This window comes from Sarcophilus harrisii, chromosome 2 (genome assembly GCF_902635505.1).
Source record: "Sarcophilus harrisii chromosome 2, mSarHar1.11, whole genome shotgun sequence".
Taxonomy (NCBI): Eukaryota; Metazoa; Chordata; class Mammalia; order Dasyuromorphia; family Dasyuridae; genus Sarcophilus; species Sarcophilus harrisii.
The window spans coordinates 339,848,542-339,863,770 of record NC_045427.1 but is presented as its reverse complement, the minus strand read 5'-3'; positions in this window follow the sequence as shown (position 1 = coordinate 339,863,770).

Below are 15,229 nucleotides of genomic sequence, written 5' to 3'. Positions count from 1 at the left end.
TATATAGAGAACTAACTCTAATTTATAAGAAACCAAGTCATTCTCCAATTGATAAATGGTCAAAGGATATGAACAGATAATTTTCAGATGATGAAATTGAAACTATTACCACTCATATGAAAGAGTGTTCCAAATCATTATTGATCAGAGAAATGCAAATTAAGACAACTCTGAGATAACACTACACACCTGTCAGATTGGCTAAGATGACAGGAAAAAATAATGTTTGTTGGAGGGGATGCGGGAAAACTGGGACACTGATGCATTGTTGGTGGAGTTGTGAACAAATCCAACCATTCCGGAGAGCAATCTGGAATTATGCCCAAAAAGTTATCAAACTGTGCATATCCTTTAACCCAGCAGTGCTACTACTGGGCTTATACCCCAAGGAGATACTAAAGAAGGGAAAGGGACCTGTATGTGCCAAAATATTTGTGGCAGCCCTGTTTGTAGTGGCTAGAAACTGGAAAATGAATGGATGCCCTTCAATTGGAGAATGGTTGGGTAAATTGTGGTATATGAATGTTATGGAATATTATTGTTCTATAAGAAATGACCAGCAGGATGAATACAGAGAGGATTGGAGAGACTTACATGAACTGATGCTAAGTGAAATGAGCAGAACCAGAAGATCATTATATACTTCAACAATGATACTGTATGAAGATGTATTCTGATGGAAGTGGATTTCTTTGACAAAGAGACCTAATTCAGTTTCAATTGATCAATGATGGACAGAAGCAGCTACACCCAAAGAAAGAACACTGGGAAATGAATGTAAACTGTTTGCATTTTTGTTTTTCTTCCCGGGTTATTTTTACCTTCTGAATCCAATTCTCCCTGTGCAACAAAAGAACTGTTTGGTCCTGCACACATATATTGTATCTAGGATATACTGCGACATATTCAACATATATAGGACTGCTTGCCATCTAGGGGAGAGGGTGGAGGGAGAGAGGGGAAAAAGTGGAACAGAAGTGAGTGCAAGGGATAATGTAAAAAATTATCCTGGCATGTGTTCTGTCAATAAAAAGTTATTATAATAAAAAAAATTAAATTAAAAAAAAAGATAGGGAGCTGCCTGAGGGGCCCAGTTTGAGTTCCTAAAGATTTTTTTTGGAGCAACCTAGGAGAGAAGGCATCCCAGATACTATTGTTTCATTTCCCAATAATAGATGGCATCACCTGTTACTTTTTGGTAACCCTCAGAGTTCCAGTAGTCTGGTGTTAGAAACTTTTTTAATCCCTGAGAAGCAGCCCAGCTTCTGGTCAAACTATTCTCATATTAAAACTTTTTAATTGAAAATTTTCAAAATGTGAATTGCAGAGTATCAGCTATTTTAAAATGCTTGAAATCGCTAAATAATAATATGCATTGCTCATTCACCTTAGCTTCAATACACCAAGATGCATTAAAATAGGAAATGGCCAGTATTGGAGGGGAGTTAACCATGCTTGCTTACTTCTTTAGTGGGACAGGGCTTTGGTCTCATTTTTCTGAGAAAGTTATGGAAAAAAATTGCAAAAATATTCAACCCTTTAACTTAGTCATTCCACTATGTAGAACATATCTTGAGCTGGGTAAATTTTTTTTAAATGGTGTATATGCCAAAATAATTGAAGCAATACTCTGGTAGCAAAACAACCACAATTCAAAATAATAATTGCTAACATTTGTCTAGTGTTTACTATATGCCAGGCACAGCATTGATGGAGGGGACCCTGAAGCTGTCCTCTGACTTTGGGGGAAAGGCTTGAGAAACTCTCCTGGAGAGGCCTGCCTCAGGGAATTAAGATAAAGTGGTTTCATTCTGTTATCTTGGTGGGACTAGTTGAGTCCAGGATTACTAGATTTAGATTTCTATAGACTCTTATTGAGCTGAAGATTGGCTCAGTACCATTCCCAGTAAATGTTCCCATATTGTATTGGAAATCTAGGCCTGGCAGCAGTAACCTCATTCAATTGAAACTTTAGTCTCAAATCTCTTTTAAAAAAGCAACTTTGGGGCTCATTTCTTTGTAGAGGAACTAAAAGCAGGTCTATACTATGCCACAGAACCCCTCTCTTTCTTTCCTTGGCATAGCTGTCTGTCAGGACTTCCTGCCCACTGAGAAGATATTCTCCTTTCATCATTAATCCCTCTTTATCTCTCTCACCTACTTTTCTGTCAGGACCTGGAAGAAAGTCCAAAGTAGTTTGCTCTGTTTCGAGGACCCTGTCTAATGAGAAGGCATTCTCTCTTCTCAGCCTCCATTTCCCTAATAGGGGAATGTCAGAGGGCCAAAGAAGGAACATGCCAGGCCAAGGGAACTCTCCTTGGCATAACTGCCTGCCAGGATCCCCTGCCTGCTAGGATCCCTTAACTGCTGAGAAGACACCCTTTACTCAGCATTAACCTTTCTTTCTTTCTGCCAGGATTTCTCTATACCCTTTGTTTATCTTTATGCCAGGACTTCTCTGCTAGATCTTTACTTTTTTTGTTGAGACCTTGCCATGAGGAAGTTAGTCTCCTAGCAAAAGCTGACTTCTCAGTGCCAATAAATTTCTTTTTGCCAGTCTAACTTTTTGGGTTCATAAATTTTTTTTTTACAAAGGACCTGCGCTGACCAGAAGGGGTTCCCACAACTCTCTGCTTTGCACCAAACCTCATCAGTAGTAAGCACTTTATTATTATTTCATTTAAGCCTCAGAAAAACTTTAGGAAATTGTAGTGTTCTTAGTTTGGTTTTCTTGAGGTCTTAGGGCAGCCTTCATTTTAGTAGAGTAATCACCACAAGAATAGCCAAGTTTTGTTAAAGTCCAAATCCTTTATTGTCTCCTTCAAAGTCTTGTCTTTTTGCCTGGGGCTTCAGCTAGCTTTCTTAGAGGCCTTTCAGAGTCTTTGTTTCAGTGGAGAAGTGCAGGTGGCTAGGCCAGCCACCACAAGGCTGATGAAGATGGAAATGAATCTCTCTCTCTCCTTCACCCTGAGAGTTTGAGCTCCCAGCTTATATGCTCTACACTGAGTATAAACCAATCATTATATCACTAGGAAGCCATTATTTATTGTAAGATTAAATCAATCATACTGAAATTAGAGAACTATTCAGCACCATGATAAATTAAATAACCATTGTCTCATCAATTCCACTGACTTAACCTCTTGTAAGAATCCTTGTTTTAGATTTCTGGTCCATAACATCTCCCGCTTTCTTTTGTTTTAGAGCATAAGTTGTTATGCCCTCCCTGACTTCTCAAGGAGGTGAGAACCCCCAAAAGGAGGTGATCACACCTTCCCTGACTGCTAAAAAAAGGTATGAAAACCCAAAAAAGGAGGTGATCATGCCCTCCCTGATGTCTTAGGAAGGGAGATGAAAACATCAAAGGAAATAGGGAATCAAATCAAATTAGCGGATTTCTGAAGAGTCTCACTTGAAACAGGTATACCTAAATCCATCAACATGGGAGTTATTATATAAGCACATAGTAACACAGTATAGTAGTGTTGTAACAAACATGAATCAACATGAGGAATTATACATGTCATAAGTCCTAGAAATAGTCCCAAACCAATCTATTGTCCATCACTTTGTGTGTCAGAGAATCCAATGATTCTTGCAAGTTTTGAAGTTCTGCAACAGTCCTATCAACAATTTTTTATCTCAGGGAATCCAATGATTCCTGTGGGTTTTGAAATTCTGTAACAGTCTATTAGCCATGCTCTTTCACTGTCAGATATTTCTCAGGTCTTCTTTGTTTTGTGGTTTTTCTCTGTTTCTGTGTCTCTCCGATGGACAAGGTAAATACGACTCGATGGCACCCATCTAATTCCTTCTCCATCTGTAGAAATACAAGCAAACCCTCTCCCCCAAGCAGTTAACTTATCTGGTCCCTTTCATTCACCACTTTCCAAATCTCTCCTCATCATCTGGTAATTACATTGAGCTATTTGCACTGGACACTGTCCTTCTGTCGGGTTAAAAAAGTCTACATTCTCCCTAGTTATAATCCCTTTCTTCCATTTGATTGCTTTTTGGCTAATTGAACATGTAATTCCTTTCTTCCATCAGATTGCTTCTCTGCTGATTGATCATATCAGAGTACTGAACTTCTAAAGACTCTCTGGATGTATTTCCCTGGGTCTGAGGCCCAGTGGAAGCCTCAGTTGCATTTTGGACATAGGGTTTTGGGTCTTATTTTCTCACCCTGTCCTCTCACACTATCTCTTTGCCTACATTGAGCTTTCAGATGCTTTGCTTTAATATATTTAAAGCATTGATGATTCTCTCTGGAAGTCCCTTGCCAAGAGGGACCCTGTCTTCACATGTTCTGCATTGTAGCCTGGGTATAAAAGGCATTTGTGCCCACTGTAGCACAGCATCTTATGCTTTCTAAAGGAGCATTCTTGTGTAGTCCCAGAATAATTCTTCTACAAACCTCATTAGCATTTTCTTTAGCAATTTGTCTTATCATAATTCCTGTAACTGCATTTTCTCCAATGGTTTTTGTGACAGCTGTCTGCACATGCTCCACAAAATCAGCAAAGGGTTCATTTGGACCTTGTCTATTTTTGAAGTCTTCCCCTCCATCTTTTCCTAGGAGGGATCCCCAAACTTTTATTGCAGCAGCAGCAATTTGCTCATATGATGCTATAGGGTAATTAATCTGTGCTGAAGTATCTGCAATACTGATCTTTACCTGCTAGTTGGTGTATCTTAACTCCAGTTTGCCTGTTTCATTGGGCTTGTATTCTACAGAGTTCACTATACTCAGAAAGCCACAACAAGTTTTATCCAGGTTCTAAACATGTCCTTGCTATGGATTTCCAATCACTAGGGTTAAATTTTAATAAACAAAATTCTCTAATACCATCTTAATATAAGAAGATGTAGTCCCATAAAGAGTGCAACCCTTTTTTCAAATATTTAATAATTTCCAGATCAAAAGGAGTGTATCTTGTCTTGACTTGAACTAAAGAACCAAATTTTTCAATCACAGGGTATGTATTTATCAAATCAGATATATCCTGTCCTTTTTTAGCTTTAAAAAGTGCCTTTTGTAATCTTGTAGTAGACTACTTCATAAGTGGTGCTAATTGTGTTACTGCCCCTCCCCCCCCCTTCTCCCACCACCCATGAAGGGTTATTGAGGAGAGTAGGTCAGGGGATGGGGAAATGCCCTAAAGGCTTCTGCTGTGAAGCACTATACTCCTTAATTTCATCAGAATTGTACTTAACTCTTTTCTTATGTAATTCTTCATCCTTTTCACCTAGTTTCTCTGTATCCTCCCCCTCCTGTTCTTTCTTCTTTTTTTATTCTAATACTTATATAATTCCTTAAAGCCAATTGTATTAAGTTTTATATATATATATATATATATATATATATATATATATAAAGTTTCTTTAGAAATTGAATTGGTACCATTATCATTGTAGTATTCACATAGTTGCTCTCCTACTAATTTCCACTCTTCTTTTTCCTTTGAGAACCAAGGAGATGTGTACTGTTATGTTTCTAAAAGTTCAATGATCTGCTCCCAAGTTACAATTAACCTTGGATTTTAATGCGTTTAACCATGTTCTCTACACATTTTCTTTGAAGTGGAAAAGAAGGCTCTTTTCTAAACATGTGTCCCATTTCAGCTGGAATACTACTTTAGCCCTTAACAAAGTTTCCTTCTTGTCTGTTTTTTGTACTTGCCCTAATTTCTGGGTCAAAAATGTAAGTTCTTAGTTCCACGTTTGGACACCAAAATGTAGTGTTCTCATTTGGTTTTCTGGAGGTCTTGGGATAGCCTTCTTTTTCAGTTAAGTAATCACCACAAGAATAGCCAGATGTTAAAGTCCAAAAGTCTTTATTGTCTCCTTCACCTGGTGCTCAGCTAGCTTTCTCTTGGCCTTCAGAGGGGACTTGGTTTCAATGGACAAAATGCAGGAGGACAGGCCTGCCACCATAGGGAGTGAGATGAGATGAAGAATCTGTCTCTCAGTCCCCCAGGAGAACCACCAGGAGCCTGACCAAAGATGGAATGAATCTCTCTTCTTGGCTCTGAGAGCTTGTGTTTCTGCCTCCAGTCCTTTGTCTTCTCTGCCCTTTCTCAATCTGGCTGAGGCTCCTAGCTTATATGTTCTACACTGAGTATAAACCAGTCATTATATCACTAGGAAGCCATTATTTGTTTTAAGATTAAATCAGTCATACTGAACTTAGAGAACTATTAATCACCATGATAAATTAGATAACCATTGTTTCATCAATTCCACTGATTTAGCACAGAATCCTTGTTTCAAGTTCAGAGTTCTGGCCCATAACATCTCCCACTTTCTTTTGTTTTAGAACATAGGTGGTCATACCCTCCCTGAGTTCTCAACAAGGTGAGAACCCCAAAAAGGAGGTGAGCATGCCTTCTCTGACTCCTCACAAAATGGGTGAAAACACCAAAAAAGGAGGTGATCATGTTCTCCCTGACGTCTCAGGAAGGGAGATGAAAACACCAAAGGAAAAGGGGAATGAAACCAGATTAGCAGGTTTCTGAAGGGTCTCAGTTGAAACAGGTATACATAAATCCATCAACATGGGACTTATTACACATAGTTATGTAATTTACATAAGCACATAGCAAAATAACACAGGCTAATAGTGATGTAACAAATAATATGAAACGACATGAGGAATTATACATGTCCATAATAGTCCAAAACCAATCTGTTATCCATTACTTCATGTGCCAGGAATCCGATAACCCCTTTTGATGTTACATAAGCCACATCACTGGTATAAATTATTATTACTCATTTCAGACTTTAGCAATTCATACTACCTAGATTCTCTGCAATCATATTTTTAATTTCTTTTTGTAATTTTTTATTCATTTTAAACTTAAATACAAAATGAGAAAAAAAAGAACATTTCCATGCACACAACAGAATGTAAGGAGAGGATTCAATATAAAACTATACATTTATTTACTTAAAAAAACAACAAAAACATGTAATACATACTACATGTTGTTTTCAAAGCTATCTAGCTTTTCTGTGTTTCCTTATAAGTTTTCTTTTGTTTTCTGCTGTGCACTTTTATTTTTTTTTCCTACCCACCCTATCCTGGAGAAGAATAATATATATGTACACATACTTCACACACACACACACACACACACACACACGTATATGTATTCATAAACAGTTGGATTATCACAATCATTTACTGCAATTTATTTAGCCATTCCCCAATTTTAGCCAATTTGATAGGCAGAAGATGATATCTCAAAGGTGCTTAAATTTGCATTTCTCTAATCGATAATGATTTAGAGCATTTTTTCATATGACTATTATAGTTTCTTTGACTTCTTGAAGATTTCTTCATTGAAAAACTGCCTGTTCATATCATTTAACAATTGGGGAATGACTCATGTTCTTTTTTTTTAATTGAAGTTTTTATTTTCAAAACATATGCAAGGATAATTTTTCATCATTCACTCTTGCAAAACCTCATGTTCCAATTCCCCCCACTCCCTCCCCTAGATGGCAAGTAATCTAATATATGTTAAACATGGTAAAAAATATATGTAAATCCAATATAGGCATATGTATTTATACAATTATCTTGCTGCACAAGAAAAATCAGGTCAAAAAGGGAAAAAATGAAAAAGAAAATAAAATTCAAGCAAACAGCAACAAAAGAAGTAAAAGTGCTGTTGTGATCCACACTACTCTAGGTGTAGATGGCTCTTTCATCTCAAGATCATTGTTGAGAAGAGCCATATCCATCAGAACTTATCATCTTTTGGAATAAGAAGCTAACACATGCATCATTACACTGATGGCAGGAATATATTCTGAGAAAAGCAAGGATGAAGGTAGCTTCATCAAAAGCTTCTTCCATTGCAGGAGATTCTATTTTAGCAAAGTAGATATCTATGCTATCCTATTTTATATAGGTACCTCTTCAGAATAATTTTTTTAAAAAGATTGATTATAAATGAGTGAAGAAAAAACTAACTATATCTAAGAATATACTACTTGCCTATCTAGTAATAATGAAAGGTTTTTTAAAAAGTTATTTGTTCAGCTAACCAACAATTTCAATAAGTATACTGAGGGACATTTTTTAATGCTATGACAGAGAATATGGGAAAATTCAGTCTTAAAAAGCCATCTTAGACTACAAGTTATTTTGTCCAATTGACACAATAGGAGTAGGGCCAACATAAGTGTATATGTACCCTTTCTCTGGTCTAGTGAAGACAGTGGGGAATGTCAAGATTTGAGACTTGAAATATTCTGAAGATGCATGATAAACAAATTCCAAATATTCCATTTTCCTTGGAACATCCTGTATGGAATGGAAAAATGAGATGAAGAACTTACAGGGATGTGAATGCTTTTTCTTTATTTTATTTTCATTATTTCTGTATCTGTCTATGACCTATGTGTAGGCCTCTATTTACTTAAACCTAGGCCAGTTACAGACACATTTACTTAACTGAAACTGGTGGCATTTAATGTTTGACATTATTTAGCCTATTAGTTTAAACACTGTCAGCTTAATTAACTGCTGATTTGTGGTTTCCTAAAAAGCAGGTAATTTTAGGGAAACTGAAACATGCTATTCCCATCTATTTTTTTTTTTGGCAGTGATATCCAATTAGGAGGCCCCACACTTCTTAATGCTTTCTAATTTGTAGTGTAATCTCTTGTAACAAAAATCTATAGAAACGATGTGTACCCACAAGTCTTGGGCCCTCTTGCTGTGAGTTTCTTTATCTCGAAGTGGAACTGCCGCACCAGTCATGAGGTGCTATAATAAATAACCTTTTATACTTTCTACTTTGAGTGAACTTTAAGTAGTCATTTTGGGTAGGGGTATTTTGCATCCCACACAGTCCTCTTCTGGTTCTATGATATAAGATGCTGGATCAAACTGATCTTTGGGATTGGCCATTGTGGGGATTGTAGTGCCGAAGAAACTGAGCAAGACAGAGATTAGAGACCAATTTAATAGTTTATTAAATGGAGAGATATATTGGGACCAAATGCATATTGGTTCCAGGGCTGGACAAGACTATCATCTCAAAGAACCTAGCACTGAGCATTAGACAGAAAGACTCTTTTATAGGATAACAAGAACAATGACATAATGGGGGAGGTACCTGGATGGGGATAACCTAAGGGGGGGAGGCACCTAGGATGACACAATGGAGGGAGGTACTGGAGAGGTTACTGATAGTCTAATGACATCTAAAATGGTTAAACCTTTATCCTGTCAAACATTAAGAAGAAATGATTATAGCCTAAAGATATAAAACCTTTATCTCATCAACCATTTAAGAGGGAATGATTACAGACTGGGGTTTTGGGGCAGAACAACTGAGGTAGACCTTTATCTCATCAAACATTAAGAGGCAAAGGTTATAACCTGAGGCAGAGTAACTAAATAGAACAATTAGAGAAACTGGGTCACGACATTAAAAGGGAACTGTGGTACAACAGGATGAGCTCTTTTAGTGCCTTGTTGTTCTTCTCACAGTACTGGTTAAAGCCCCTATTCTGAGCATTACTACTTTTTTCTATTTTGTTCATCAACTACAGATAGAGCATCTCCAATTTGATAATACATTTCCTTATGAAATATTGATTCTGCAGTAATGATGGTAGAAACTGCTTCAGAAACTTTGATGGAGTTTTTCAGCTTGAAGATATGCTGGTGACCTTGGCCCTTGCTGGACACCTTCTTCTCTGATGCTGGGATCAACTTGTATGTTTTTGGTGTTCCAATTGCACCAAATAGATCTCCTGCTTCCTCTGTCGTGGACACATTAATGAGCTGGCCATGAGCAGACCAGGACCTTGGATTGGTCACTTAACCCCTTTCATCTTAGCTTGGTACATGGTTTTAAGATACTGATCTATGTTCAATTTCTGTCAGATTGTTTTCCAGCTTTTCTAATAATTTTTACCAAACTTTATCTTTAAAACTTAAATTTGTCAAGCACAAGGTTACTATAATATTTTACTATCAGTTGTATGTTAGTTCTATTTCACTGATATAGCTTTGTATTTTTTAGCCAGGTAGTTTTGATATTTGATATTTTGATGTGAAGTCTTCTACACCTTTTATATTTCCTTACTTTCATTTTTTTCCATTAGTTTCTTTGAAATTCTTGATGTTTTGTTTTTCTAAATGAATTCTGTTTTTAGTAATTTTGAGGGGGGTGAATAAGACCCTTGCAAAAAGACAGTAGGTTCTTGGTAACTCTTAGGGAGGGGCCTTAATAGTAAGGGCCTGAATTATTGTAAACAATTGGGAAGACAAGCTACTCCCTGAGGCTACTAGGGAGGAACACTGACAGGATTATCTCCTTGTATTCCTTTCATTGAAAAATTTCCTCCTTCATCCTTGTAATAAAAGGTCCATTAGTAACTGCTTGCCTCATGGCAACAAGTTCTCTAGGAATTTTGTCCGCTTTATGGCATCTTCTCCCTTGTTAAAGGCTAAAACTCCCTTTTGGAAATCAGCCCACTGCCAGCAGTATAATAAAATCTTTGCCTCTTAATTTGGAGATGGTCTAAGCCTCTAAATTCTTTCCAAATACTTCATGACACCAGCTTGAAACTCCAATATAGTTTTGGGAGTTCAACACTTCTGTACTCTGGTACCTTATCAATTTGATTGGAATGGTATTGAATAAATAGATTAATCAGGTAAAATTGTTTTTTATTTTTCATTTCCTACAATGAAATAATATTCCATTACATTCGTGTCCTCTCTGTTATTCATCCAATTTCTAGGTTTTGCTTTTGACTATGCAATCACAGGTATTATCCTTTCTCTCAACTCTCTTTCATCTATTTGTTTCCCTGTTGACTTTGATGTATTTCTATAGTGAATGTACTGTTTGAAGTATATGTAATGCATATATATGTAATTTTATATGGGTTTATATGTCTATTTGAAGTCTTTTATCTATTTCTGAAAACAGTAAGATTCATCTTGATGCAGTTCTAGTGGTAGAGAATTGAAGTATGAGAATCCCCTGTGGGTGGAGATGCAGGTCCAACATGAAAGAATTCACAAACCCGAAAAGTCTGAATGGCAAAAGGGATTTTTATTAGCGCTGAGAAGCCAACTTTGCTAGGAAATCAGACTTCTTAGTGGCAAGAGGTCCTGTTAGGGAAATAAACGTTATCGCTGAGAAGAGGGTATCTTCACAGTGTGCAAGAGTCCTGGCAGGCAGCTGTGCCAAGAAGAGAGGTTCCTTGGCAAAGCATAATCCTACTTCAGACTTCTGCAATATTTGGAGTTCAAAATTGTCTTTTATTGGCAATCTGAGCCTTGGGCTTCCATTGAAAATTGAATGAAAATCCATCAATGTTGTCAGTGCCCCCAGGCCTAGGTTTCCAGTTGAAAGAAGACTCCTTATCTTGGAGTTTCAAGCCACTCAATAGAATATCAGATCCAGATCTCCAACTAAATAAAATCATTTTTAAGGCTTTTTACCAGTCTGGAATTTAGAGGATCTGGACCACTTCCAAAAGATCAATGGAGGGTGATTTGACCAAGATCTTCAATTGAATTGGAAAAGGCTTGTCTGGGAAAGTATGCTTTTTCCCAGACTTTTTGGAGTCTGAGACCCCAAATCTAGTTTCAGTGTTCAGGGTTCACTTCCATCAATCTGATGCTCCCTTCTTACTTTGCATAATTTCACACTTCATCAATTATGAGAAATAACAAATTTCATCTCCTTTCTCCTTCCTTCATTACCTTTCATCCTCTTTTGTCTCCCTTCTTAAAAACTTGAACAGAAACAAATTACCCTCAGGTTACTTTTTAAAAAAAATTATTATTTTATTTTGAGTTCCAAATTCTATCCTTTCCTCTGCCTCCATTCCTTCTGTCCTTGCTACATTGAGAAAGGAAGAAATATAAAACCTTTGCAAATATGAAGTCATGCAAAGCAAATGTCTGCATTAACTATGCTCTGAAAAAAAAGAGAAAGAGGAAAAAAGTATGCTTCAATCTACACTCTGAATCCATTAGTTTTACATCCAAAGGTGAAAAATATTTTTTGAGTCCTTTGGGGCTATCAAACTATGCATACTATGCATCAAAGTATGCATACTCTTTGATCTAGCAATACTGTTACTGGATTTGCATGCGAAAGAGATCATAAAAAAAGGAAAAAGACCTATATGTGCAAAAATGTTTGTAGCAGTTCTTTTTGTAGTGGTAAGGAACTGGAACTTAGGGGATCCCCATCAATTGGGGAATGGCTGAATCAGTTATGGTATATGAATGTAATGGAATATTATTGTTCTATAAGAACTTAATTTTAATTGTGACAACTGTGCCAAGTCTTTCACAATTGATATTTTTAAAATTGCTGTTACTATGTAAATTGTTCTCATGATTCTGCTCACTTCACTTTGCATCAATTTCTATAAGTCTTCCCAGATTTTTCTAAAACCATTTATTAGTTGGGGAATGGCTTTTATTCTTATAAATGTGACTTACTTCCCTGTTTATTTTATTTTCTTATTTTTTAAAAAATAGCTTTTTATTTTCAAAATGCATGCAAAAATGGTTTTCAACATTCATTCTTGTAAATACTTGTGTTCCAAATCTTTTCCCTGCCTTCCCCCACACTCTTCTCCTAGACAGCAAGTAATCCAATATAGTTTAAACATATACAATTCTTCTAGACATATTTTCATATTTATCATGCTGCACAAGAAAAATCTGATCAAAAGGGGAAAAAATGAGAAAAGGAAAAAAAATCAAGTAAACTACAACAAAAAAAAAGGTGAAAATATAATGTTGTGATCCACATTTATTCCCCAAAATCCTCTCTCTGGATGCAAATGGCTTTCTCTATTACAAGTCTATTGGAATTGGCCTGATTCATCTCATTGTTGAAAAGCGCCAAGTTCATCACAGTTGATCATCACATAGTCTTGTTGTTACCGTGTACAATGTTCTCTTGGTTTTACTCACTTCATTCAGCATCAGTTCATGTAAGTCTCTCCAGGCCTATCTGAAATTGTCCTACTGATTGTTTCTTATAGAACAATAATATTCCATTGCATTCATTGGATTCAGCCATTCCTCAGCTAATGGGCATCCACTCAGTTCCAGTTCCTTATGACTACACATTTTGCAGTCCTTTTCCCTTTTTTCTGATATTTCTAGAATACAAGCCCAGTAGAATCATTGGTAGGTTGAAGGGTATGCACAGTTTGATAGGCCTTTGGACATTTCTATATTACTACTCAGAATGGTTGGATCAGTTCACAGCTCCACCAACAATATATTAGTGTCCCAGTTTTCCCACATCCCCTTAAACATTTATCATTATCTTTTTCCTGTTACCTTAGCCAATCTGAAAGGTATGTAGTGGTAGCTCAGAACTATCTTAATTTGCATTTCCCAAATCAATAGTGACTTAGAGCATTTTTTCATATGACTAAAATGCCCCTAATTTCTTCTTCTGAAAATTGTCTATTCATATCTTTTGTCTATTTTATTAATGAGAAAAACTTTCTTAGAAAAACTTGCTTCACAGATTTCAAACTTGCCTCAGTTTCCTGCTTCTCTTCTAATTTTAACTGCATTGGTTTTGTTTATATAAAAATGCTTCACTTTATATAATCAAAATGATCATTTTTACTTCTTGTGAACCTCACTATCTCTTGTTTACTTATGAATTCTTCCCCTGTTCAAAGATCTGATGTAATTTTTTCCATGCTCTACTAATATTCTTTTTTTTTTTTTAAACTCCCTGAATACCCTTTGAATACTTTAAGATTCTTATGGGATACTTGATTTTTTTTCCTCATTAGAATGATTGCACTATCACATTCTACAGCCCCTTCTAAGAGTTAAATAGATTTACCTTTCTAGGTTTCTGTTGATGCTTGTATTTGCATTTCTTAATTCCTACTCAGCTCTGATCTTTTTATTAGGAATGCTTGATTTCATTAAAGAGAATGATAACAATGAGATAACATACTAAAATTTAAGGGATGCAGCCAAAGCAGTATTTTGGAGGAAAATGTATATTTCTAAATGCTTACAAAAATAAATAGAGAAAAAGCAGATCAAATATTTGGCCATAGAATTTTTAAAATCTCAGAAAAAGAACAAATTAAAAATCCACAATTAAACACCAAATTGGAAATCTTGAAAATGAAAGGAGAGGTTAATAAAATTGAAAGTAAGAAAACCATTGAATTAACAAAACTAGGAGCTGTTTTTTCTTTTCTTTTCTTTTCTTTTTTTTTTTACTGAAGAAATTGGGATTAAGTGACTTGCACAGGGTCACACAGACTGAAAGTATTAAGTGTCTGAGGCTAGATTTGAACTCAGATCTTCCTGACTTCAGGGCTGGTGCTCCACTGCACCACCCTAGATACACCTTAAGAGTTGTTTTTATGGGAACTCCCCCCCCCCACACACACAATAAAATTAAGTGAATCATTGATTAATTTGGTTTTTTTTAAAAAAGAAAGAAAATCAAATTCCCAGTATCAAAAATGAAAAGGGTGACTTCATCATTAAAGATGAAATGTAAACAATTACTAAGAATTATTTTACCCAATTATATGCCAGTAAATCTGAATGAAATGGACAAATATTTATAAAAATATGAATTGCCCAAATTAACAGAAGAAATAAAATACTTAAATAGGCCTATCTTAGAAAAAGAAATTGAGCAAGCCATCAATGAGCTCCTTAAGAAAAAATCCCTAGGACCAGATGTATTTATAAATGAATTCCATTAAACATTTAAAGAATAGTTAATCCCAATACTATATAAACTATTTGGAAAAATAGGCAAATAACTCCTTTTGTGACACAAATATGATGCTGATACCTTAACTAGGAAGAGTAAAACCAGAAAATTTTCCTAAAGAATCCTGAAGAAAAATTTTAAATAAAATACTATTAAGGAGGTTGTAACAATAAATTACGAAAATAATATGCTATGATTGGGTGTGATTTATACCAGAAATGCAAGTCTTATTCAATTTTAGGAAAACTATTATTGTAATTGACCATATCAATAACAAAACAAAAAAAAATCATGATTATCTTCACAGTTGCAGAAAAAAAATTTGGTAAAATATAACACAAATTTCCTAACAAAAACACTAAAAAACATAAGAATAGTTGGAATTTAATCTTAAAATTTTAAATTGTCCTTCGTTCTTGAAGAGAATCAATGACATCAAGAGGGTGATGTCTTAA